Here is a 26,467-nt window from a genome sequence, read left to right on the forward strand (position 1 = left end):
CCTAACCATCCTCTCCTTTCACCTTTCCTCCAGTCAATCAGTGGTATTTATTGAGTGCTTACTATATGAGAGTACTGTACTAAGCTTCTGGGAGAGTACAATATAACAGAGTTGGTAGCCACGTTCCCTGCCCACAGTGAGCTTACAGTCTGAAACAGCATGTCTCTTGCCCTTTCTTCCCCTTCCTTTCTCTGTTCTAGTTTCAGCACCTCATCGTGAGCTTTTCTCCAGTGGTGAACTGTGGAAAAAATGGGAATAGTGAGAAAGCAGGTAGGGGTTGAGAATCTTTTGACTCAAACCAAACATTTTCCATTCATTTTAAGAGGCTGTCTTTAGTGTGTGGGGGAATGAGAGGTGTGAGAAAGAGAAGAAAAGGAAGACTTGAATCTGTTCTGAAGGAGGGGCTAGAGACAAACCAACACTGTCACACAGGTGCCTCTGCCACCCAGATTATCCAAAGATTCCCCAAGACGGGTCATATAAACCTAGTTCCAGTGTTGTGCTTCTGTTCTTGTCACATCCTCAATTGAAGCAATTGGTGCATTATGTGGGTTATCTGGGGCTGGGTCTTTCTAACCACTATCTATCATTTTTAAAACCCTGGGGATGGTCAGTTCCTAACCTAGGTAGGGCCTGGATAGAGGGATAGACTGCCTCATGATCCCAGGCCTGCCTTGCCTATAAGGAATTCAACAGAGACACATTAGCAGACAGAGCCCTCTCTGCCTAGGGAGAATCCTTTCACCGTTCATGGTGTTTACTGAGCGCTTACTGTGTGCAGAGCATTGAACTAAAAGCTTAAGAGAATACAGCATAACAGTAACCATACATATTCCCTTCACACAATGAGTTTACAGTTTGGAAGTCTCTTCTCCAATAGCTGACTCCTCCAAAGAGGAGGGCCATTTTGATGGCAGCCCAGCAACCCATCCACACACCAAGGATCACCTCGCAGGACTCAGGGTTCCACTGCACCTCTATCCTGTAAGTGTCCCAGAACTGTTTTACCAGTGGAATGGTTTCGTCTGGAATAAGAGGCAATGATTCTGCTTCTTGCACCCTCCTGGCTTTTTTTTAATGGTATTTGCTAAGTACTTACTGTGTGCCAGGCAGTGTACTGAGCGCTGGGGAAGGTACAAGCTAATCAGGTTGGACACAATCTATGTGCCACAAGGGACTCACGGTCTTATTACCCATTTTACCAATGAGGTAACTGAGGCACAGAACAGTGATTTGCTCAGGGCCACACAGCAGAGAAGTGGTAGAGCAGAGATTAGAACCCAGATCCTCTGACACCCAAGCCTGTGCTCAATCCACTAGACCATGCTGCTTCTGAGCTATTCCAAGTTCTCAAAACGTTTGGCTGATGATACCAGCCTGGACCTTTAGTTCTTCCTACCTCCTCAGAGTTTCACAGTGTCAGTTAGGGTAACTAATTCTCACCCAACTCTCAATTATGTAGACTACTCCGTCATCTAGGATGAGACTTTGCACCAGGAGAGGTATTCTCCATTTCTGAGCAAGGCTGTGAAGCATGATGGGAAGTCTCAATGCCTCGGTCACCACCTCTGGATAGAGCCACGCCCTCCCTCTGAAGTGCTTCAATGTAGATGGCACCACCATCCTTCCCATCTCACAAGCCCACAACCTTGGTGTCATTCTTGACCCTGCTCTCTCATTCACCCCACACATCCAATCCATCACCAACACCTGCCGGTCTCACCTCCACAACATCGCCAAGATCCGCCCTTTCCTCACCAACTCTGAAATCCCTCTCTCTGATCATAATCTTCTCACGTGCCTCCTCACTCACACTCCTTTTCCCTGTAAATCCATATTACTCCCTCACAGAGACCTCCGCTCTCTTGACCCCATCCATCTTTCTGAGCACCTCACACCCCACCTCGCCTCTCTACCCAGTCTTGATGATCAGATTATTGCTCTCAACTCTACCCTTTCTACTCAGCTAGACTCACTCGCTCCACCTTCCCTTCGCCGCTCTCGTACCACTAACCCACAGCCCTGGATCACTGCCACTGTCCGCCTCCTTCGCTCTTATGCTCGAGCTGCCGAACGCTGCTGGCAAAAGTCTAAACACCATGCCAACCTCGTTCACTTCAGGTTTATCCTTTCCTGTCTTAACTCAGCCCTCTCCTCTGCCAGACAAAACTATTTCTCCTCCCTCATTGACACCCATGCCCATCACCCCCGCCAGCTCTTCCGTACATTCAACTCCCTTCTCAGACCCCCGGTTCCTCCCCCACCTCCTTCCCTCACCCCCAACGATCTGGCCTCCTACTTCATTAACAAAATTAAATCCATCATGCCCGACCTCCCCTAAGTCACTTCCCCCCCTTCTCCAGCCCCCCGGCTCTCAACACTCTCTGCTACTCTCCCATCCTTCTCAGCAGTATCCTCAGAGGAGCTCTCCTCCCTGCCCTCAAGAGCTACTCCGGCCACCTGTGCTTCTGACCCCATTCCCTCTCATCTCATGAAATCTCTCGCTCCATCCTTCTCCCCTCCTTAACTTCCATCTTCAACCACTCACTCTCCACTGGTTCCTTCCCCTCTGCCTTCAAACATGCCCATGTCTCTCCCATCCTAAAAAAACCCTCTCTTGACCCCACCTCACCTTCTAGTTATCGCCCCATATCCCTCCTACCATTCCTTTCCAAACTCCTTGAACGAGTTGTCTCCACGCGCTGCCTCGAATTCCTCAGCACCAACTCTCTCCTCGACCCCCTCCAGTTTGGCTTCCGTCCCCTACATTCCACGGAAACTGCTCTCTCAAAGGTCACCAATGACCTCCTGCTTGCCAAATCCAACGGCTCATACTCCATCCTAATCCTCCTCGAACTCTCAGCTGCCTTCGACACTGTGGACCACCCCCTTCTCCACAACATGCTATCTGACCTTGGCTTCACAGACTCCGTCCTCTCCTGGTTCTCCTCTCATCTCTCCGGTCGTTCATTCTCAGTCTCTTTTGCAGGCTCCTCCTCCCCCTCCCATCCTCTTACTGTGGGGGTTCCCCAAGGTTCAGTGCTTGGTCCCCTTCTGTTCTCGAACTACACGCACTCCCTTGGTTACCTCATTCGCTCCCACGGCTTCTACTATCATCTCTACGCTGATGACACTCAGATCTACATCTCTGCCCCTGCTCTCCCCCCCTCTCTCCAGGCTCGGATCTCCTCCTGCCTTCAGTACATCTCCATCTGGATATCTACCCGCCACCTAAAACTCATCATGTCCAAGCTTGAACTCTTTGTCTTCCCTCCCAAACCCTGCCCTCTCCCTGACTTTCCCATCTCTGTTGACGGCACTACTATCCTTCCCGTCTCACAAGCCCGCAACCTTGGTGTCATCCTCGACTCCGCTCTCTCATTCACCCCTCACATCCAAGCCGTCACCAAAACCTGCCGGTCTCAGCTCCGCAACATTGCCAAGATCCGCCCTTTCCTCTCCATCCATACTGCTACCCTGCTTGTTCAAGCTCTCATCCTATCCCGTCTGGAATACAGCGTCAGCCTTCTCTCTGATCTCCCATCCTCGTGTCTCTCCCCACTTCAATCCATACTTCATGCTGCTGCCCGAATTGTCTTTGTCCAGAAATCCTCTGGGCATGTTACTCCCCTCCTCAAAAATCTCCAATGGCTACCAATCAATCTGCGCATCAGGCAGAAACTCCTCACCCTGGGCTTCAAGGCTCTCCATCACCTCGCCCCCTCCTACCTCACCTCCCTTCTCTCCTTCTACAGCCCACCCCGCACCCTCCACTCCTCTGCCGCTAATCTCCTCACCATACCTCGTTCTCACCTGTCCCGCCATCGACCCCCGGCCCACGTCATCCCCAGGGCCTGGAATGTCCTCCCTCTGCCCATCCGCCAAGCTAGCTCTCTTCCTCCCTTCAAGGCCCAACTGAGAGCTCACCTCCTCCAGGAGGCCTTCCCAGACTCAGCCTCTTCCTTCCTCTCCCCCTCGTCCCCCTCTCCATCCCCCCATCTTACCTCCTTCCCTTCCCCACAACACCTGTATATATGTATATATGTTTGTACATATTTATTACTCTATTTACTTATTTATTTTACTTGTATATATCTATTCTATTTATTTTATTTTGCTAGTATGTTTGGTCTTGTTCTCTGTCCCTCCCTTTTAGACTGTGAGCCCACTGTTGGGTAGGGACTGTCTCTATATGTTGCCAACTTGTACTTCCCAAGCGCTTAGTACAGTGCTCTGCACACAGTAAGTGCTCAATAAATATGATTGATTGATTGATTGATCCAAACCACTATCTTGCTGGCTCAATATCTCATCCTATCCCGACTAGATTAGTGCTTCAGCCTCCTCTCTGGTCTCCCATCCTCCTATCTCTCCCTGCTTCACTCTATAACTTCACTCTGATGCCCGGATTATCTTTGTATACAAACGCTCTGGATATGTCACTCCCCTCCTCAAAAATCTCCACTGGTTGCCTGTTAACCTACTAACCAAGCAAAACTCCTCACTCTCGGCTTCAAGGATCTCCGTCACCTCGCCCCTCCTACCTCACCTCCCTTCTCTCCTTCTACGGCGCAGCCCGCACCCTCTGCTCCTCTGCCGCTAACTTCCTCACTCTACCTCATTCTCACCTGTCCCACTGTCGACCCCTGACCTACGTCCTTCCCCTGGCCTGGAATGCCCTTCCTCCACACATCCGCCAAACTAGCTCTCTTCCTCCATTCAAAGCCCTACTGAGAGCTCACCTCCTCCAGGAGACCTTCCCAGACAGAACCCCCTTTTTCCTCTCTTCCCCATCCCCCCCCCGCCCTACCTCCTTCCCTTTCCCACAGCACTTGTATTTATTTGTACAGATTTGTTACTGTATTTTACTTGTACATATTTACTATTCGATTTATTTTGTTAAAGATGTGCATATAGCTATAATTCTATTTATTCTGATGATTTTGACACCTACATGTTTTGTTTTTTTGTCTGTCTCCCCCTTCTAGATTGTGAGCCCGTTGTTGGGTAAGGACTGTCTCTATATGTTGCCGACTTGTACTTCCCAAGCGCTTAGTACAGTGCTCTGCACAGAGTAAGCGCTCAATAAATACGATTGAATGAATGAATGAATACTTCTAGGCTTGATCAATCAAATGCTTAATAATTCCTTTGGTTTTCTTTTGTGATGGCACTTGGAACCAATACATTTTCTATCAAGTAATAGCTTATGTCCCTGAGATAAAGGTAAAAACCAACTGACAAATTTGTCCCTTTCCCTGCTCTTCCCTTGCCACCACAAGCACCTCCATCTTTTCCTTTTCTCTCTTTTTTGTAAATAGTATTTGTTAAGTGCTTACTATGTGCCAGGCACTATAGTAAACGCTGAGGTTGAAACAACATAATCAAGTTGGACACAGTCCCTGTCCCTCATGGGGCTCAAAGCCTTAATCTCCATTTTACCGATGAGAGAACTGAGGCACAGAGAAGTGAAGTGCTTAGTACAGTGCTCTGCACACAGTAAGCGCTCAATAAATACGATTGATGATGAAGTGCCTTGGCCAAGGTCACACAGCTAATAAGTGGAGTATCCGGGATTAGAACCTGGGTCCTCTGCCTCCCAGGCCTACGTTCTTTCCAGTGTCATGCTACTTCTCACAGTGGACCCAGACTGGTCCCTAACAGCTCTCATTTTCATGATCTGATGCAGACTTATTCATTCATTCAATCAATCGTATTTATTGAGTGCTTACTGTGTGCAGAACACTGTACTAAGCGCCTGGGATGTACAAGTTGGCAACATTTAGAGACGGTCCCTACCCAACAGCGGGCTCACAGTCTAGAAGGGGGAGACAGAAAACAAAACAAAACATATTAACAAAATAAAATAAATAGAATAGTAAATATGTACACGTAAAATAGAGTAATAAATATGTACAAACATATATACAGGTGCTGTGGGGAGGGAAAGGAGGTAAGGCAGGGGGATGGGGAAGGGGAGGAGGGAAAGAGGAAGGAGGAGGCTCAGTCTGGGAAGGCCTCCGGGAGGAGGTGAGCTCTCAGTAGGGCTCTGAAGGGAGGAAGAGAGCTAGCTTGGCGGATGTGCAGAGGGAGGGCATTCCATGCCAGGGAGAAGACGTGGGCTGGGGGTCGATGGCGGGACAGGCAAGAACGAGGCACAGTGAGGAGGTTAGCGGCAGAGGAGCGGAGGGTGTGGTCTGGGCTGTAGAAGGAAAGAAGGGAGGTGAGGTAGGAGGGGGCGAGGTGATGGAGAGCCTTGAAGCCCAGAGTGAGGACTTATGCAAACTTCGATTCCTCAAATTGGACATTGACCTATTTCAGCCGCTTGCCTTGGGCTGAGATAGTTTGCCAAGCTGTCCCAATGCCTCTGATTTGACCTTGGGCTCCTCCAAGTTGGTTTTGTTTTCTGATTTGCTTAATCTAGTGCAGAATCAATGAATGAAAGCACACTTGGAATGCCTTCATAGCTAAGTACCATGATATGCATGTGAAATGTTATCAAGGATCATTATGCCAAATGTCCCTCTCTGATTGTTGATTGGCAAAAGAATTAGCATTGGTTTGTTTTGAAATTCACAAGGAATTCCCATTTCCTATGACCTGCTTTGCAGGAATCAAATTAGTAAACATCCCATTCTACTGTTAATGAATATGTTTTGTCTGGTACAAAGTGATATTCGATGGGGCTATGGGAAAAGGAATAGGAAAAAGACAACACTCTGTTGCTAAAGAAACATTTATTTTATTATTTAAACTAGAACAGGTCTGACGGTGTGCTACTGAGCAGGCTCCTCTCATTTCTCCTCATTTGAGGTGAGAGAAGAATAAAAAGATAAATGAAAGCAGCTGCAGCAGGAGTAAAACCAACTCTTAAAATGTAAAGATTGCTAAATAAGCTGAAGTGAGAATGAATACCTCTACAGCTAAGAAACTCTTTAGTAGATCATGTAGTGGTATTTCTTCAGCACCTACTGAATGCAATGCACTATAATGAGCTTTTGAGAAATACAACAGACATATGAGACGTGCTTCACTGAGCTTTGAATGCCCTATACATTTTTCCTAAAAACGTTACCTGAAATCCATGCTTGCCACTTCCCTTGTACAAATATTACCATTTTCACAGGGTGATGCCTATTTATGTTCAGAAGTGAGTTTTCTGCTCCATAGCTTCCTGATGGCATTTTTCATCTAGACATTTCTCAGGGTGTAGATGAGGGGGTTTAGCATAGGGGTTATAATCGTGTAAAATACTGCAATAGCTTTATCCAAGGGGAAGGTGGAGGCAGGCCACATATATATAAACATACATGGAACGAAGAACAGGATGACGATGGTGATGTGGGAGGTGCAGGTAGAGAGCGCTTTGCGCCTACCCTCTTTACTGTGTGTTTTCAAGGAGCTCAGGATCACGACATAGGAAATCATCAACATGATGAAGTTTAACAGACAGATCAACCCACTGTTGGTGGCTACAAAGAGGCCGAGGGTGTGGGTGTCCGTGCAGGCAAGGTTCAGCAAAGGGTTCAAATCACACATGAAGTGATCAATGACGTTGGGGCCGCAGAATGGTAGATTTATCATGAAGAGAATCTGGATGGTCGCGTGCACCAGGCCTCCCATCCAGACAACCCCTATCAGCACACCACACACGCGCCGGTTCATGATGGTCGTGTAATGCAGCAGCTTACATATCGCCACACAATGGTCATAGGCCATTACCGTGAGGAGAATAACTTCGGCCCCACCAAATAAATGCTCTCCAAAGACCTGAGTCATACAGCCTTTGAAATAGATGATTTTCTTCTCACAGAGAGAGTCGACGATCAGTTTAGGTGCGTTGACAGAAGAATAGCAGGCATCAATAAATGACAAATAGGCCAGAAAGAAATACATGGGGGAATCCAAAGTCTGACTGGCAGTTATGGTTACCACAATGATCAGATTTCCCACCATAGTGATGATGTAGTTGATTAAAAGACAACAAAGATGACTTTCTGCAACCTTGGATTCGGTGTAAGTCCCAATGGAATGAATTCTGTCACGTTGTTTTCCATTACCCATCAACTCAGGGTAGGCAATGAAGGTACAGGTGAGAGCTGCGTTTTCTGTATAGAGAATGATGACCCTGGTCAGTTTTGCTTTGAAACGATCAAGTAACAGAACTCAAAGTACCACATGTCTAGCATCTTGTCAATTTTCCCCGAACCCCAGGGCAAGACGTGAAAGTATTTACTGTACTCAGTTCATACAGTGGGAAATTGAAGCAGATCAGGTTAACGTAACTTAACTCCTCAAAGTCTATGGACAATTACTCTCCTCGCTTCAAAGACTTATTGAAGGTACATCTCCTCTAAGGGGCCTTCCCTGACTAAGCCCCCCTTTTCTATTCTCCCTCTCCCTTCTGCAACACCCTGATTTGATCTCTTTATCCATCCCCCGCCCATCCCCACAGCACTTATATACATTTCTGTAATTCATTTATTTATATTAATATCTGTCTCTCCATATAGACTGTAAACTCAATGTGGGCAGGGAGTGTCTATTTATTGTACTCTCAATATTGTGTGCTCAATAAATAATGATTGAATGAATGAATGAACTTATCCAGAGGTGTCCTAAATGGTCAGTGATGGAGTTGGCAACACAGTCAATATCTTCAGAACCTTTTTGAGGTAGTCATCCCTGGAGTACACTCTGTTTGATTTTCATGCCCTTTTCAATAGACAAGAAGCTCAGTAATTCTGACTATTTTAGTCTCAAAAATGCCAACTGATAATCACTTTCACATTCTCCTTAAGAGAAAAGTGCATTAGACTGATGATTCAGAACTTTTTAAATCCTACTGGGCAGAGGATGATAAACCAAATGCTTAGAAGACAAGAAACTTACAACCTTTTGTATTCCCCTGATGCTCTTCTGCATTATTTCTCCTCTTATGGCAGCCCTAGGTTTCTTCCTCCTTCTTATGGGATCAGTGCACATATATTTTCCAGAAAAAGAAGAAATGACAGTTCTGCCAAAGAAACAGATTGTAAGTAACCCAGGAACTCACATAGAAACATGAAATACTCAATAAACCCAAAATTTAATATAAAACAATAGCAGACTCCCTTCCTATTGATAGGAGTGGTAATTGCAACCTCTCCAACTTCTACTGGTGGTAGGGCAAAGCTTAAAGTCTTTGCTATAATTTTTAATCAATCAATCAATCAATCGTATTTATTGAGCGCTTACTATGTGCAGAGCACTGTACTAAGCGCTTGGGAAGTACAAATTGGCAACACATAGAGACAGTCCCTACCCAACAGTGGGCTCACAGTCTAAAAGGGGGAGACAGAGAACAGAACCAAACATACCAACAAAATAAAATAAATAGGATAGAAATGTACAAGTAAGATAAATAAATAAATAAATAAATAAATAGAGTAATAAATATGTACAACCATATATACATATATACAGGTGCTGTGGGGAAGGGAAGGAGGTAAGATGGGGGGATGGAGAGGGGGACGAGGGGGAGAGGAAGGAAGGGGCTCAGTCTGGGAAGGCCTCCTGGAGGAGGTGAGCTCTCAGCAGGGCCTTGAAGGGAGGAAGAGAGCTAGCTTGGCGGAGGGGCAGAGGGAGGGCATTCCAGGCCCGGGGGATGACGTGGGCCGGGGGTCGACGGCGGGAGAGGCGAGAACGAGGTACGGTGAGGAGATTAGCGGCGGAGGAGCGGAGGGTGCGGGCTGGGCAGTAGAAGGAGAGAAGGGAGGTGAGGTAGGAGGGGGCGAGGTGATGGAGAGCCTTGAAGCCCAGGGTGAGGAGTTTCTGCCTGATGCGCAGATTGATTGGTAGCCACTGGAGATTTTTGAGGAGGGGAGTAATATGCCCAGAGCGTTTCTGGACAAAGATAATCGGGCAGCAGCATGAAGTATGGATTGAAGTGGAGAGAGACACGAGGATGGGAGATCAGAGAGAAGGCTGGTGCAGTAGTCCAGACGGGATAGGATGAGAGCTTGAATGAGCAGGGTAGCAGTTTGGATGGAGAGGAAAGGGCGGATCTTGGCAATGTTGCGGAGCTGAGACCGGCAGGTTTTGGTGACGGCTTGGATGTGAGGGGTGAATGAGAGAGCGGAGTCGAGGATGACACCAAGGTTGCGGGCTTGTGGGACGGGAAGGATGGTAGTGCCGTCAACAGAGATGGGAAAGTCAAATGCATGGATATTGGTACAAACAAAATATTGGAAGGTGGTATCCAACCTTTCAAAAACAATCAAGCTCTGGGAAAAGATTTGAATAGTGGCTGTAGGCAGGAATTGTGTCTGCCTACTGTTATACTACACTCTCCCAAGTGGTTAGTATAGTGCCTTGCACACAGTAAGTGCTCAATAATTATGACTGATTAATTGGTAGTCCTTTTTTGTAAGGTATTTTTAAATACTTACCATGTGCCAGCACTGTACTAAGTGCTGGGGTAGATACAAGCTGATCAGGCTGGACTCAGGCCCTCTCCCACATGGGGCTCACAGTCTTAATTCCCATTTTACAGGTGAGGTAACTGAGGCACAGAGACGTTAAATGCCTTGCCCAAGGTCCCACAGCAGACAAGTGGTGCAGCTAGGATTAGAATCCCAGTCCTTCTGATTCCCAGCCCAGGCTCTATCCACTAGGCCACACTGCTTCCTAGGTCCTTGGTGGCAAATGCACAGTAGCCCTGCTGGAACAAGGAAACTTGGATAGGTCTCGATGTGGACAGTGAGTAGACGGGAATGGATTTAGGAAGCTATCAAGCTGGGGGGTTCAGCAAAGAGACGTCACCAAGATTAATACTACTACTAATAGTAACAATAATAACAATAGTGGTATTTGTTAAGCATTACTCTGTGCTAGGTACTACACTAATGCTGGGGTGGATACAAGAGAATCGGGTTGGACACAGCCCCTGTCCAACCTGAGACTCACAGTCTCAATACTCATTTTACAGATGAGCTAACAAAGGCCCAGCGAAGTGAAGTGACTTGCCCAAGGTCACACAGAAGACAAGTGGCAGAGCCGGGATTAGAACCCATGACCTCGGTTGATAAAAATGGCAGCGGTTTAAAGACTACCGACCACAAAATAGGAAATGCATCAACACCTCCAAGCTCCTGATGATCAAAACAAAATATTTGTCTACAAAATCCTGCCAAGGGATTTATAGTTTAGGCTAGGTTATGCAGATAAACAATGGTGGCATACCAGAGTGGAAGAGATCAGGTACATGCTGAATGCCTCAGTCTAAGGGCAAGGGAGAACAAGGAGGGAATTGCCATTTTACAGATGAGGACTCTGAGGGACAGAGAAGTGAAGTGACTGCTCAAGTTCACCCAGAAGACAAGTGGCAGAGTTAGGTTAAAACACAGGTCCTATGACTCTCAATCCCATACTCTTTCCATTAGGCCACACTGCTCCCAGTTGCAATATGTTTTTAAAAGAATCATTACAAGACAGTATCAAGTGTATGCAAATAAGAACTAGAAATATACTCGAATACTTTTTGAGCTATACGAAGATAATCTATTTGTAGACACCACCAAAAATATTAAAGAGTAATGATGAAAATGTGTTTTTTTAATGTGAATGCAAAATAAAAATCAGGAAGGCTGGAAAATTTACACTAGTCAGATTTGTTGATGCTGAAAAGGTCTGAAGGAGTGAGGCTTTATCCTATCTCTCCTCTTACCTCTTCACATGGTAAAGTCCTTTACAGATGAAAGATGAAATAGGGCTTTAAAGCAGAAAATTCAGATTGTCTAGCCACAGAGTCAGCAGTCAGCATTTCATTTTAATAAATCTTCTCGGGGAAATGCATTTGGTGGTAGAAATTCACATCCTGTTCACCAGACCTCTTTGCTCATTAAGGAGACAGGACAATGAATAGACTAGGGAGGACATTCTGAACATTCGCTTTTCAAATCTATAACCACAAAAGAGGAAAAAATGGAGTTAATAAGCTCTCCCTCCAGCCCCACTCTCAAATTGCTCTTACTCAGATTATTCTTTGGGTTACAGAATGACATTTAAAGTTGTCTCTATAGGAGTGTGGAGACCTATTGTAATACTTAGGGATCTGAGTGTCTGTAGAATTTCTTACCTCCCTTTCTGGCAGGGTCTTTATGCCAAAAGCAGTAGGCTTAAGGCTTAAGCCTTACGTGAATTCGGCTAGCTCTTTGGTAAAATACCTGTGTCCTTGACTAATTGGTTCTTTTCATTAGGAGCCTTGTCTTATAACAGGTTCTTGGTTACTTTCTTGAAAGTGGCACCGGTTATTATGTAGACTGTGACATTAACTCCCATCATGGGGGCAGGGGATGAGAGGGCTCATCACCCTGTGGATATGTTTTGAGCAATAACAACCTACAAGTTTGCATCATTTCACTGGACTGTCCCTGATGCTATGTCTATTCTGTGAATTCAGAGAGGATTGCTGCAGTCCCCCAATGAATTTATCATCTTCCATGTGAGCCTGACTGGGGTTCAGACTCTGAAGAGACTCTTGAGGATAAAAACATCAGCAAGGTGAATTCCTACTGTGGACAAAACATCTGCCAGTGGTTCATCCAACATTGAAGTTCACAAAAGGGGTTCATTGAATGGTGCACTTCCCTTGAGAGCTTTTGATAGAATAGAGAGCCTTCCAATTTCTGCCATTCCGAATGGCAGGACCACCCCAGATGATTGACAGCTGCTGCTGGGAAGTCCCCCAAGTCTTCCTACTCAGTCTAGAAATTCCCAGCAATGAAGAGCCTCTATCTGCAGGCTGGACTAGAAAAGAGATGCTGAGATGCTTTAATTCTCTTGGGGGAATGATTTGGGCTGGGAAATAGATAGGGAGGGTTAGGGCTTTGGTGATTTGCTCCAGCTTTCCTTAGCTCCCCCAAAATGCCCCAGAAATAGCCTTTTACCTCATTGATTTTTCAATGCTTCGAGAGGCCTTACTTTGGCCAGCAAGCAGCCAGGACTTGCTGGTTGTGAGTGGCCAATCAATTCTCTGAAGTAACCAAATGCAAACCTCCTATAGAGATGGAGAGGGATAGAAGGAAGAGTTGAGATGTTCTTTCAAGTAAGAGGGGAAGAATCACACTTTACTTGTAAACTTCAATTTCAAAATTTGCTGACAAATGGGTCTTCAAATTTTAGATCCGGCTGGACATGCTCCCTCTAGTTATTTGTAGCATATCGCGTGGCTTGCTGGAAATAACCCGGGCTTTGGAGTCAGAGGTGATGGGTTCAAATCCCGGCACGGCTAATTGTCAACTGTTTGACTTTGAGCAAGTCACTTCACCTCTCTGTGCCTCAGTTACCTCATCTGTAAAATGGGGATTAAGACTGTGAGTCCCCCGTGGGATAACGTGATCACCTTGTAACCTCCCCTGCGCTTAGAACAGTGCTTTGCACATAGTAAGCGCTTCATAAATGCCATTATTATGATTAATATCTTAAGAGCCCAATTTTCCCTTCCTGCTGATCCTGGTGCCAGGTCATACTTGTCAGTTCCTTGCACTCACTACCGAGTCCCCAAAAGGGTATGGCCTCCACGGTATCCTCAGCAAGATACATACGAAATAGTAATGATAATTATAATTGTGATATTTGTTAAGGGCTTACTATGTGCCAGGCACTGTACTAAGTACATACGCAAATCGGGTTGGATGATATCCCTTTCCCATTTCATGATTCACAGTCTCAATCCCCATTTTACAGATGAGGTAACTGAGGCTCAGAGAAGTGAAGTGACTGTCCCAAAGCAGCAGACAAGTGGTGGAATATGTTGAAATGATATTAACTCTTTAACCAGCAGCAGGTATGTGACAGAGAAGGGGTTGAGGGGTGGTGTTATTTGCCTAAGAGGTATTTGATTGGATTATGGATGTACCTGGGCTCCCCTATCAAATTGATCTCCATCTTGTTAAAGGGGGTGATTTACAACTTGCTAATGAGTCTTGCTAATGAGTTGACGAATCCTTTGGAAGATTTCTCAGTTCTAGAATGCAAACTGAAGCAGCCTGGGAGGGCTTGGGTTCTATACCTGGCTTTGCCACTTGTCTGTTTTAGGTCCTTGTGTAAATCAGTTTTCTGTGTCTCAGTTACCTCATTTATAAAATGGGGATTATGTCTGTAAACCCCATGTCGGATGTGGACCGTATCCAACCTGATTAGCTTGTACTTACCCCAACACTTATTACAGGACCTCTATATACTGTGATTTATTTATTTATTTATATACCTATTTATTTATTTCTATTAATATCTGTCTCCCCATCTGGACTATGAGCTCTTTGTGGGTAAGGAATGTCTCTGCTTGTTGTTTTACTATACTCTCCCACGTGCTTAGTTTAGTATAGTGCTTTAGATACAGTAAGCACTCAATAAATACAACTGAATGAATTAATGAATGCCTGGCATACAGTAAGCACCCAAAAAATACCATTAAAAAATAAAACATTACAAAACAAAAGAAAAAAACAAACTCTACAGTTTCTTACCTCTTTTCACCAAAACATAGTAGAGCATATGGGACGTGGTTTCTGCCAGTCAGGAAATCATATTTATCGAGTGCTTACTGTGTGCAGAGCTCTTAACTTAGCGCTTGGGAGAGTAAAATATAACATTATAACAGACACATTCCCTGCACACAATGAGCTTAAAGTCTAGAGTGGGAGACTGACATTAATATAAATAAAATTATAGATGTGTATGTAAGTTTTGTGGGGCTGGGAGGGAGAAAAAATAAAGGGACCAAGTCAAGGTGACACAAAATGAGTGGAAGAGGAAAGGAGCGATTAGTCAGGGAAGGCCTTTTGGAAGAAATGTAATTTCAATGAGACTTCAAAGAGGGTGGGAGTAATTGCCTGTTGGATATGAAAAGGAAGGGCATTGCAAGCCAGAGGTGAGATGTGGGTGAGAGGTCGATTGCGAGATAGATGAAATTGAGGCACAGTGAAAAAGTTGACATTAGTAATAGGAGAATGTGTGTATATATAGACATATTTGTGTGTGTTTATACATACGTATTTGCATGTATAGACACATCTATTTAAAATCAAAGACTGATGAATTCTAGTTGAAAAAATGGTGGCTAAACCTTACCCTATGGATTTTAGCTGGACACGCAATATGAAAAATTCAGGAAGATACCAAGTGACCTGGGGCCTTGTGTTCTTTGAAAGACCACTTTAATGGGACACCATCTCTACTGCTGACCGATTCCCATTCTTAAGTGGATGTTATCTACATAGACCTTCAGTGTAGATGAGCTGGCATTTGTGAACAATATTTTCATCCATGCATTCTGTCAGAATTAATGCCTTATTTTTGGCTAAATCCATGTAATACCCTTGAGGAAAGGTTCTCTGTGGGTATGAAATATTCCTCCCCCACAAAATGCGGTCACTGGGGGCCAAGGGTTGGGTAGGTTTGGGAATAGAACAGGGAACATCCATGAATACGACTGGTGAATCTGGACTAAGCTGTCCATCAGAAAGACTCTTGTCTATCAGGCAAGCAGGAAGGCAAGGTTGGAGTGCAAGCCCAACTTTTGCCTGAACTTAAAGAGAAATCTGTTAGAGAACAAAATAGAACATTCAGTAAAACCAAGTGGATTTACCATGTATAATAAGACCAAATGTTAAATCAACCTGGAATGGATTAGTTTTAATCGATCCTGTCCTCTCTTCATCTTTGTTTTTGTTTTCTGAACTGATAATTTTGCTTCCTGTTGCCAAGATATAGCACTGGCTATTTTCCTAAGGGAGCATTCTATTTGTCAGATTCAACTCTTTTTTCCTCTAGATTGTAAGCTTGTTGTGAGCAGTGAATGTGTCTACCAACTCTGTTATATTTTACTCTACCGAGCACTTAGTACAATTCTCTGCTCAGAGGAAGTGCTCAATAAATACCATTGATTGATTTTGGCTATTAACAATGTTAACAACCTAAAGTGCCCACTGATGTTGTCTTCACTTGACAAATGTGTGAAATCAGAGATGCAAGTCAGGCAAGCAAGTGAGCATTCTCTTTTGCTTGAAATACACAGACAAATGAGCAGGAAAATTTCCCTCCATAATTTTTCTCAGCTATCTCCTCTAAATCACCAGTGGATATTTGATTGCAAGGTTCTGGTGATTGGCAATTTGATGATGATCATAAGGGGAACAGAAAGGATTTCTCTTTTGGGATCAAAATCCAGTGAAAATATGTTTTTCCTTCCTTGCGTCTATATTCATTTTTCTAAAGCAAAATTCAATTTGGCATAATCTTGGGCAAACCTTCCGCTAGGGGAGACTGGTCATACTCCCATGAGGCTGATTGGACAGAATGTCATGAGGTTCCTGAATATCTGCAGAATCCAGTTTAAATGTGAGAAGAGAAACAGTGAACCTAATGACTCTGCTTCAGGGCAGACCTAGAGCAAGGATGGACAAATCGAGTCAGGTAGAGATGTTTGTCACAGTCCGGGCAAACTATATTCTTTCTGAGTGACCTGGAGAAGTCACCAAGTTTTTAGTGCACTTAGAAGTCCTCCTTCATAAAGGATACAGATGTTCTGAGAGGAGGATCTTGAGCTACTATTGCAGAGAAAGATTGGCAATCAAAGGAAATTGGACTAAAATTCATTGCTGCTCTAAATCCAGACTTTACTCCAAGAAATGAGATCTCAGATTAAGTTTGGGTTTATCCAGAAGCCACCTGGGATGTTATGGAATCTCCGAACTGGTGTTTTTCTAGTTTCTAGGATTTGGTATCTTTGTTAGGAGTAAGAAAACGAGGCTGAGAAACATGGTTGTGGCTGGAGAGTGGCCACCAGTTGCACGTTAACCGTGTTAGGCTTGTGTCTGTTCTACCTCAAGGAGACTGTAACTGGGGCAAGCCGTTGCTGGAGTTGGGTGAACAGGGAACAGAGGAAGAAATCCACATCTACAAATGCACAGGAAGTGAGCATTTGGATGGGTCTTTAATCACTCCTCCCAAGCAAAAGAAGTCACACTTTGTTTTTATCTTGGCGTAATCAGGATACTATAAATTGATCAATTTACTGAGCACCTACTGTGTGCAAAGCACTGTACTAAGCACTTGGGAGAGTACAATGGAATTAACAGACATGGTTCTTGCCCTTAACGATCTTGCATTTTAGCAAGGAAAATAGATACTGAAACAATATAGAAAGAGGAGGAAAGAGCAAAAGGGGAGGTCTACATGAATTAATGCTTGAAGAATTTATTATATAAGATGTGGACATAAGTGTTATGGAAGCTTGAGTTTGTAGGTACTCCGATGGCACCGAAGTGCTGAGATGGCAATTGAAAGAAACATAGCCTGAAGAGAGGAAATAATTAATCAGAGTAGATTTCTTTATGAGAGATATGAATTCAGTAACACTTTGAAATTGGGGAATTGGAGGACGAGGGGGAGAAGGTTCTGTAGGATTTGCAGAGGAAGGGAGTTCCAGGCAGAAAGAAAAAACATGAGAAAGTGATCCCTAGCAGAAGACAAAAGAATGCAGCACCATCTGGGAGGAGCGAAGAGTGCTCGTTGGGTGCAGTGAGGAAAGAGAGTGGATAAGTAGGAAGGACTGAGTTTATTGAGTGTTTTAAAGCCAGTGATTAGGAGTCCCTACTTAATGTGGAGAGGACTGAAAAACCATTGGAGGTTTTTGAGGAGTAGAGAGATTTGCAGAACAACATATTAAAAAGATCAACATTTTAGAGTACCAGTGTGGCCTAATGGATAGAGCAGAAGTCAGAAGGACCCGAGCTCTAATCCCTGCCCTGCCTTTAGCTTGCTATGTGACCTTGGGCAAGTCACTTCATTTTTTTGTGCCTCAATTAACTTATCTGTAAAAAGGGGATTAAGACTGTGAGCCCACTTTGGGACATGAATTGTGTCCAACCTTATTACACTGTGGACCACCCCCTTCTCCTCAACACGCTATCTGACCTTGGCTTCACAGACTCCGTCCTCTCCTGGTTCTCCTCTTATCTCTCCGGACGTTCTTTCTCAGTCTCTTTTGCAGGCTCCTCCTCCCCCTCCCATCCTCTTTCTGTGGGGGTTCCCCAAGGTTCAGTGCTTGGTCCCCTTCTGTTCTCAATGTACACGCACTCCCTTGGTGACCTCATTCGCTCCCACGGCTTCAACTATCATCTCTACGCTGATGACACCCAGATCTACATCTCTGCCCCTGCTCTCTCCCCCTCTCTCCAGGCTCGCATCTCCTCCTGCCTTCAGGACATCTCCATCTGGATGTCTGCCCATCACCTAAAGCTCAACATGTCGAAGACTGAACTCCTTGTCTTCCCTCCCAAACCTTGTCCTCTCCCTGATTTTCCCATCTCTGTTGATGGCACTACCATCCTTCCCGTCTCACAAGCCCGCAACCTTGCTGTCATCCTCGACTCCGCTCTCTCATTCACCCCTCACATCCAAGCCGTCACCAAAACCTGCCGGTCTCAGCTCCGCAGCATTGCCAAGATCCACCCTTTCCTCTCCATCCATACCGCTACCCTGCTCATTCAAGATCTCATCCTATCCCGTCTGGACTACTGCATAAGCCTTCTCTCTGATCACCCATCCTCGTGTCTCTCCCCACTTCAATCCATACTTCATGCTGCTGCCCGGATTATCTTTGTCCAGAAACGCTCTGGGCATATTACTCCCCTCCTCAAAAATCTCCAGTGGCTACCAATCAATCTGCGCATCAGGCAGAAACTCCTCACCCTGGGCTTCAAGGCTCTCCATCACCTCGCCCCCTCCTACCTCACCTCCCTTCTCTCCTTCTACAGCCCAGCCCGCACCCTCCGCTCCTCCGCCGCTAATCTCCTCACCGTACCTCGTTCTCGCCTGTCCCGCCATCGACCCCCGGCCCACGTCATCCCCCGGGCCTGGAATGCCCTCCCTCTGCCCCTCCGCCAAGCTAGCTCTCTTCCTCCCTTCAAGGCCCTGCTGAGAGCTCACCTCCTCCAGGAGGCCTTCCCAGACTGAGCCCCTTACTTCCTCTCCCCCTCGTCCCCGTCTCCATCCCCCCATCTTACCTCCTTCCCTTCCCCACAGCACCTGTATATATGTATATATGTTTGTACATATTTATTACTCTATTTATTTATTTATTTTACTTGTTCATAGCTATTCTATTTATTTTATTTTGTTAGTATGTTTGGTTTTGTTCTCTGTATCCCCCTTTTAGACTGTGAGCCCACTGTTGGGTAGGGACTGTCTCTATATGTTGCCAATTTGTACTTCCCAAGCGCTTAGTACAGTGCTCTGCATATAGTAAGCGCTCAATAAATGCGATTGATGATGATGATGATGATTAGCATGTATCTATCCCAGCACTTAGTATAGTGCCTGGCACATAGTAAGCACAGAACAAATATAATAAAAAATAAATGCTGGGCTCAGAATGAAATATGGATAGGAGAGGAGAGTGACTGATGCAGCTGTCAATCCATGAGTATGTCTCTGAGAGGGAATATGTCGCCTGCTACTAGCTAAAGTAGTTTAGCAAATCAATCAATCAATCAATCAATCAGTCGTATTTATTGAGCGCTTACTGTGTGCAGAGCACTGTACTAAGCGCTTGGGAAGTACAAGTTGGCAACATATAGAGACAGTCCATACCCAACAGTGGGCTCACAGTCTAAAAGGGGGGAGACAGAGAACAAAACCAAACATACTAACAAAATAAAATAAATAGAATAGATATGTACAAGTAAAATAAATAAATAAGTAGATAATAATAATATCAATCTGCGCATCAGGCAGAATCTCCTCACCCTGGGCTTCAAGGATCTCCATCACCTCGCCCCCACCTACCTCACCTCCCTTCTCTCCTTCTACAGCCCAGCCCGCACCCTCCACTCCTCTGCTGCTAATCACCTCACCGTACCTCGTTCTCGCCTGTCCCGCCATCGACCCCCGGACCACGTCATCCCCTGAGCCTGGAATGCCCTCCCTCTGCCCATCCTCCAAGCTAGCTCTCTTCCTCCCTTCAAGGCCCTACTGAGAGCTCACCTCCTCCAGGAGGCCTTCCCAGACGGAGCCCCTTCCTTCCTCTCCCCCTCATCCCCCTCTCCATCACCCCCATCTTACCTCCTTCCCTTCCCCACCGCACCTGTATATATGTATATATGTTTGTACATATTTATTACTCTATTTATTTATTTATTTATTTATTTTACTTGTACATATCTATTCTATTCATTTTATTTTGTTAGAATGTTTGGTTTTGGTCTCTGTCTCCCCCTTTTAGACTGTTAGCCCACTATTGGGTAGGGACTGTCTCTATATGTTGCCAACTTGTACTTCCCAAGTGCTTAGTACAGTGCTCTGCACACAGTAAGCGCTCAATAAGTACGACTGATGATGATTGATGAGGATGGGAGATCAGAGAGGAGGCTGGCGCAGTAATCCAGTCGGGATAAAATGAGAGATTGAACCAGCAAGGTAGCGGTTTGGATGGAGAGAAGGGCAGTTCTTGACGATGTTGTGGAGGTGAGACGGGCAGGTTTTTGTGACGGATTGGATGTGTGGGGTGAACGAGAAAGCAGAGAAGAGGATGACACCAAGGTTGCTGGTTCGTGAGACGGGAAGGATGGTAGTGCTGTCTACAGTGATGGGAAAGTCAAAGAAAGGGCAGGGTTTGGGAGGGTAGATAAGGAGTTCAGTCTTGGACATATTGAGTTTTAAATGGAGGGCAGACACCCAGATGGAGATGTCCTGAAGGCAGGAGGAGATACGAACCTGAAGGGAGGGAGAGAGAGCAGGGGAAGAGATGTAGATTTGGGTGTCATCAGCGTAGAGATGACAGTTGAAGCCGTTGGAGCGAATGGGTTCGCCAAGGGAGTGAGTGTGGATAGAGAACAGAAGGAGACCAAGAACTGACCCTTGAGGAACCCCTGTAATAAAGTGATGGGACGGGGAGGAAGAGCCCGCAAAAGAGACTGAGAATGAACGTACAGAGAGATAAGAGGAGAACCAGGAGAGGATGGAGTCTGTGAAGCCAAGGTTTGATAGCGTGTTGAGGAGAAGGAGGTGGTCCACAGTGTCGAAGGCAGCTGAGAAGTCGAGGAGAATTAAGATATAGTAGGAGCCATTGGATTTTGCAAGCAGGAGGTCATTGGTGACCTTTGAGAGGGACGTTTTGGTGGACTGTAGGGGACGGAAGTCAGATTGGAGGGTGTCGAGGAGAGAGTTGGCATTGAGGAATTCGAGCCAGCTCATGTAGACGACTCGTTCTAGGAGTTTGGAAAGGAAGGGTAGGAGGGAGATAAGTCGATAACTAGAATGGGAGGTGGGGTCAAGAGAGGGTTTTTTTAGGATGGGGGAGACATGAGCATGTTTGAAGGCAGAGGGGAAAGAGCCAGTGGAGAGTGAGCAGTTGAAGATGGAAGTTAAGGAGGAGAGGAGGGACCGAGCGAGAGATTTCATAAAATGGGAGGGAATGGGGTCTGAAGCACAGGTGGATGTAGTAGCAGTTGAGAGGAGAGAGGAGAGCTCATCTGAAGATAGTGCTGGGAAGGATGGGAGAGTAGCGGAGAGGGTTGACGGGGGGGGGGTGGAGAAGGGGGAGGAGTGAACTACTCCAGCCACCTGTGCTTCTGACCTCCACACATCTGCGAAGCTCGATCTCTTCCTCCCTTCAAAGCCCTACTGAGAGCTCACCTCCACCAGGAGGCCTTCTTAGACTGAGCCCCCTCTTTCCTCTCCTCCTCCCCATCGACCCCGCCCTACCTCCTTCCCCTCCCCTCTGCACCTGTATATATGTTCGTACAGATTTATTACTCTATTTTGCTTGTACATATTTACTATTCTATTTATTTTGTTACTGATGTGCACCTAGCTTTACTTCTATTTATTCTTGTTAGGTAGGGACCGTCCCTACATGTTGCCAACTTGTACTTCCCAAGCGCTTATTACAGTACTCTACACACAGTAAGCACTCAATAAATACGATTGAATGAATGAATGAATGAATGAACTGATCCACTGTCTTCTCTCTCTACACTCCAGCTCACACTCTTCATTCCTCTCAAATAAAACTACTCATTATACCTCATTTTTATCCCACTTCTGACATCTTGATCATGCTCTTCCCCTTGCCTGGAAATCTCTCCTTCTTCAAATTCAACAGAATGCAGCTCTTCCCAACCCCAAAGCACTTCTGAAGTCACACCTCTTACAAGAGGCTTTGTCAATTCATTTTTAATCTCTTCATATTATAGTCTCCTCTACTGCCACTTCAACACTTCTACAGTCAATAAATCAATCAATCAATGGTATTTACTGAGCACTTACAATATGCAGGGCACTGTACTAAGTGCTTGGGAGAGAATAATACAACAGAATTAACAGACACATTCCCTACCCATAACGAGCTTACGATATAGAGGGGAAGACAGATACTAATACGAATAAATAATTTAAAATTCTGCTTTGCCTAAACATTGGTTTTACACAACTGCCTGAAGCATACAATAATGATGAAATAATAATTGTGGTATATGTTAAGCACTTATTATGAGCCAAGCATTTGACAAAATGCCTGGGTAGATACAAGATCATCAAGTACAACTTGTGGGTCACAGTCAAAGTAGGAGAAGGAACTGAGATGAGGGAACAGTGGCACAGAGAAGTAAAAAGACTTGCCCAATGCCAGACAGCAGAAAAGTGGCCAAGGAGGGATTAGAACCCAAGTCCTCTGACTCCCAAGCCAGTGTTCCTTTTTCAAGGTAACACTGCTTCTCGACTTATATTCATAGTTTATAAACCTCATTCAATTAATTATAAACGCATGCACAAATCTCCTTTTCCTTCTTCCTACTGCCTATACTTTATTTGTAAATTATTTTAATGTCTGTCTAACCCTCCTAGATTAAGAAATAGTGTGGCTTAGTGGATAGAGCATGGGCTTGGGAGTCAAAGGACCTGGGTTCTAATCCCAGCTCTGCCACAAGTATGCTGTGTGACCTTGGGCAAGTTACTTAATTTCTCTGTTTACCCCATCTGTAAAAAATGAGGATTAAGAGTATGATCTCAATGCTGGTACAGGGACTGTGTCCAATCTGATTAACTTGTATCTACCCCAGTGCTTAGAACAGGCTTCGTACAGAGGTGCTTAGAACAGGCTTAGTACAGAGTTAGCCCTTAACACGTATCATAGCTAGTTATTAGATTATCAACTCCTTGAGGGCAGGGTCATGTGAATGAACTTTATCATACTCTATCAAGTGCATAGTACAATGTTCTGCATGAGATAGGCAGTCAATAAATATTCTTCATTGATTTTAAAATCGTATTTTCCCTTTGACATCTAGATTAAGGCACTTTTAAATTCCACCCCAAAGCCATGAAAATAAAGTAGAATACAGGCCTTCCTTGTTTTCTGTTGTATTGTACTCTCCCAAGCTCTTCGTACAGGACTTACAGTCTAGATTCTACAGCCTCTGTCTAATAAAGTCCTGAAACTCCACCTAATGCTATATATGCAAAGAGATTAATACCATGTCAAAAGGACCTGAGTTTGGCTAATATACCTTCGGTAACAGCGTACAATACACTTTCCCTAGGATAATTGTTTTTCTATCTGCCCAGTGTTCACACAGTAAGAAAAGGTAGAGAGTCCCTGAATGTTTAACTGTTCCCCTTGATTTTCATTTCATGGAGTCATGGTTATGATGAAATAACTAAGCATTTGGCTTAGAATTTAGGGAACCTGTTTCATTTAGTCTAGGTAGCCTGGCAAAATGTAGTTTTTGAGCAGTCCATTTCCCCATATGTGGCTGAATACCTATCTGGAGTCTTCTGTTTCATTCAGTGGCTTTTACTGAGCACTTACTGGGTGCTAGGCACTGTATTCAGTGCTACTAGTATAGAACTCAAACCTGGGGTTCTGAGCCTAGAGACATCAGTTCTTTCTTCTTATCAGTGTCTTCAATGAACTGATGAAGCAATCCTGCTTATCTTTGAAATTCTGCTCCTTTATTTCTACTTCAAACTCCTTCAAAAGATGCTTGTCTGACTGAAGAAAACCATGCCTAGCAATGTCTTCGATACCGACTAAAAATCACAAATGAAATGGCAGACTTCAAGAGTAAAAATGTATGATCAGGCTTGGTTCATGTGAGAGAATTCTAGAGAGCTAAAGTGAAGATATGGATGTTTTGTCTTATTGGCTATGTTTCAATATTTTATCATTTCAGGCAAAGTCACGAATTCCAGGAAGAGCCTTTGCTGACTTCATGGTAAACCAGAACAATAGTTCAGAATTTATTCTCTTGGGACTTTCCCCAAATCCTATGGTGCAGGTTGTCTGTTTCGAGCTATTTCTGCTCCTTTTCATTGGCATCGTGATGGGAAATCTGTTCATTCTCCTCACTACCTAGTTCAGCCACCTAATCAATCAGCCAGTGTATTTCCTCCTCAGTTACTTGTCCCTTGAGGATCTCTGCTGAACCTTCACTATCTCCCCTAAACTCGTCGCTGACTTGATGATGGAGAGGAGGACCATTTCCTTCCCGAGCTGTATGACCCAGTTTTTTGCTTCTCACTTCTTTGGTGGTGTTGAGATCTTCTTCCTGGTGTGGATGGCTTATGATCGTTTCGTGGCCATCTGCAAGTCACTGCAATGTACGGTCGTCATAAACCAGTGGGACTGTAACGGCATGCTGCTTCTCCCCTTCGTTGTGACATTTGCACATTTGATGGCTCAGTCAATCCTCACCCTCCAGTTGCCTTTCTGTGGGCCCAATCATATTGATCACTATTTTTGTGATGTGAACCTATGCTGAAACTCGCCTGCACTGACCCCTCTGTTGTAGGCCTGTTGGAGTTGGCCAACACAGGAATGATCGCCATGTTCACCTTTGTGGTGTTGCTTATTTCTTACATAGTCATATTATTTTCCCTAAGAATATACTCCCCTCACAGTCAGCTCAAAGCCTTGTCCACCAGCGGTTCCCATATCACTGTAGTGGTCTTATTCTTTGGGCCCTGCATCTTCATCTACATATGTCTACATCTACATCAGGCAAAAACTCCTCACTCTCGGCTGTATATATGTATATATGTTTGTACATATTTATGACTTTATGTATTTATATTACTTGTACATATTTATTCTATTTATTTCATTTTGTTAATATGTTTTGTTTTGTTGTCTGTCTCCCCATTCTAGACTGTGAGCCCACTGTTGGGTAGGGACCGTCTCTATATGTTGCTAACTTGTACTTCCCAAGCGCTTAGTACAGTGCTCTGCACATAGTAAGAGCTCAGTAAATACGATTGAATGAATGAATGAATATGTCCAGCCACCACCTTCATGGCGGACAAAGTACTAGCTGTTTTACACCATAAATGTTCCCATGTTCAACCCTCTCATTTACACGCTGAGAAACACAGAGATGAAAAGTGCCATCAGAAAGGTGTGGTGCAGGAGGGTGTATCCTGGGGGGAAATAAAGGTTTTCTTGCTTGTGACTCCTATCGCATGTTCCCATTGATTCAATCCATCATATTTATTGAGCACTTACAGTGTGCAGAGCACCACACTAAGCGCTTGGGAAGTACAATTCAGCAACAAAGACAATCCCTGCCCACAACGGGCTCACAGTCAAGAATGTCCTTCAGCATCCCCTAATCTCTTTGGTCACACCAAAGCAGCATGGTCTAATCTCTGGAGTACCAGGCTGTAAATTAGGAGGACATGTTCTCCTAATTCTGAATCCGTCACTTCTCTGCTGTGGGACCTTGGAAAGTCATGTAACGTCTTTGCTTCTTTGAGAAGCAGCGTGGCCCAGTAGAAAGAGCCCGGGCTTGGGAGTCAGAGGTCATGAGTTCTAATCTTGACTCTGCCACTTGTCAGCTGTGTGACGTTGGTCAAGTCACTTAACTTCTCTGCACCCTCAGTTACCTCATCTGTAAAATGGGGATTAAGACTGTGACCCCAAAGGGGACAACCTGATCACCTGGTATTCCCCCCAGCACTTACAACAGTGCTTCACACATAGTAAATGCTTAACAAATGCCATCATCATCATCATTATTATTATTATGATAGTATTATTACTATTATTCTCTGGGCCTCAGTTACCTCTTATGTAAAATGGGGATTAAGATTGTGTCAACCAGATTAGCTTGTATCTACCCCAGAGTTTAATACAGTCCCTGAAACAGATTAAGTGCCAAAGAAGAAATCCTATCCACGCCCTACAATCTCCAGGTCACAGGTTTTATGTTTCCAAAGGAATTTTAATGGTTTTAACCATTGCTCTATTGTCCCGGCGATGGCCATTGCCGGGTTCCCTAAACTGGTAAGGCACCGTGCCAAAAGGAGATCTTCCCATTGCAGCTTGTAGACACTCAAATACACAATGGGCCTCTTAGGGCACCTGCCCTCCTGTCTAGAGACTGAATCATTTCTGGAGTTGCCAGAACGGTAACGCAGGGTCATG

The 26,467-nt window shown here is 44.9% G+C and overlaps 2 pseudogenes; one reads left to right on the forward strand and one right to left on the reverse strand.

The window, feature by feature from the left end:
• Positions 1-7,191: 7,191 nt before the first annotated feature.
• LOC119922564 lies at positions 7,192-8,057 on the reverse strand (annotated as a pseudogene).
• Positions 8,058-24,257: 16,200 nt separating this feature from the next.
• On the forward strand, positions 24,258-25,475 carry LOC119922533 (annotated as a pseudogene).
• Positions 25,476-26,467: the final 992 nt, after the last annotated feature.

This window comes from Tachyglossus aculeatus, unplaced genomic scaffold, assembly GCF_015852505.1.
Source record: "Tachyglossus aculeatus isolate mTacAcu1 unplaced genomic scaffold, mTacAcu1.pri scaffold_108_arrow_ctg1, whole genome shotgun sequence".
NCBI classification, from domain to species: domain Eukaryota; kingdom Metazoa; phylum Chordata; class Mammalia; order Monotremata; family Tachyglossidae; genus Tachyglossus; species Tachyglossus aculeatus.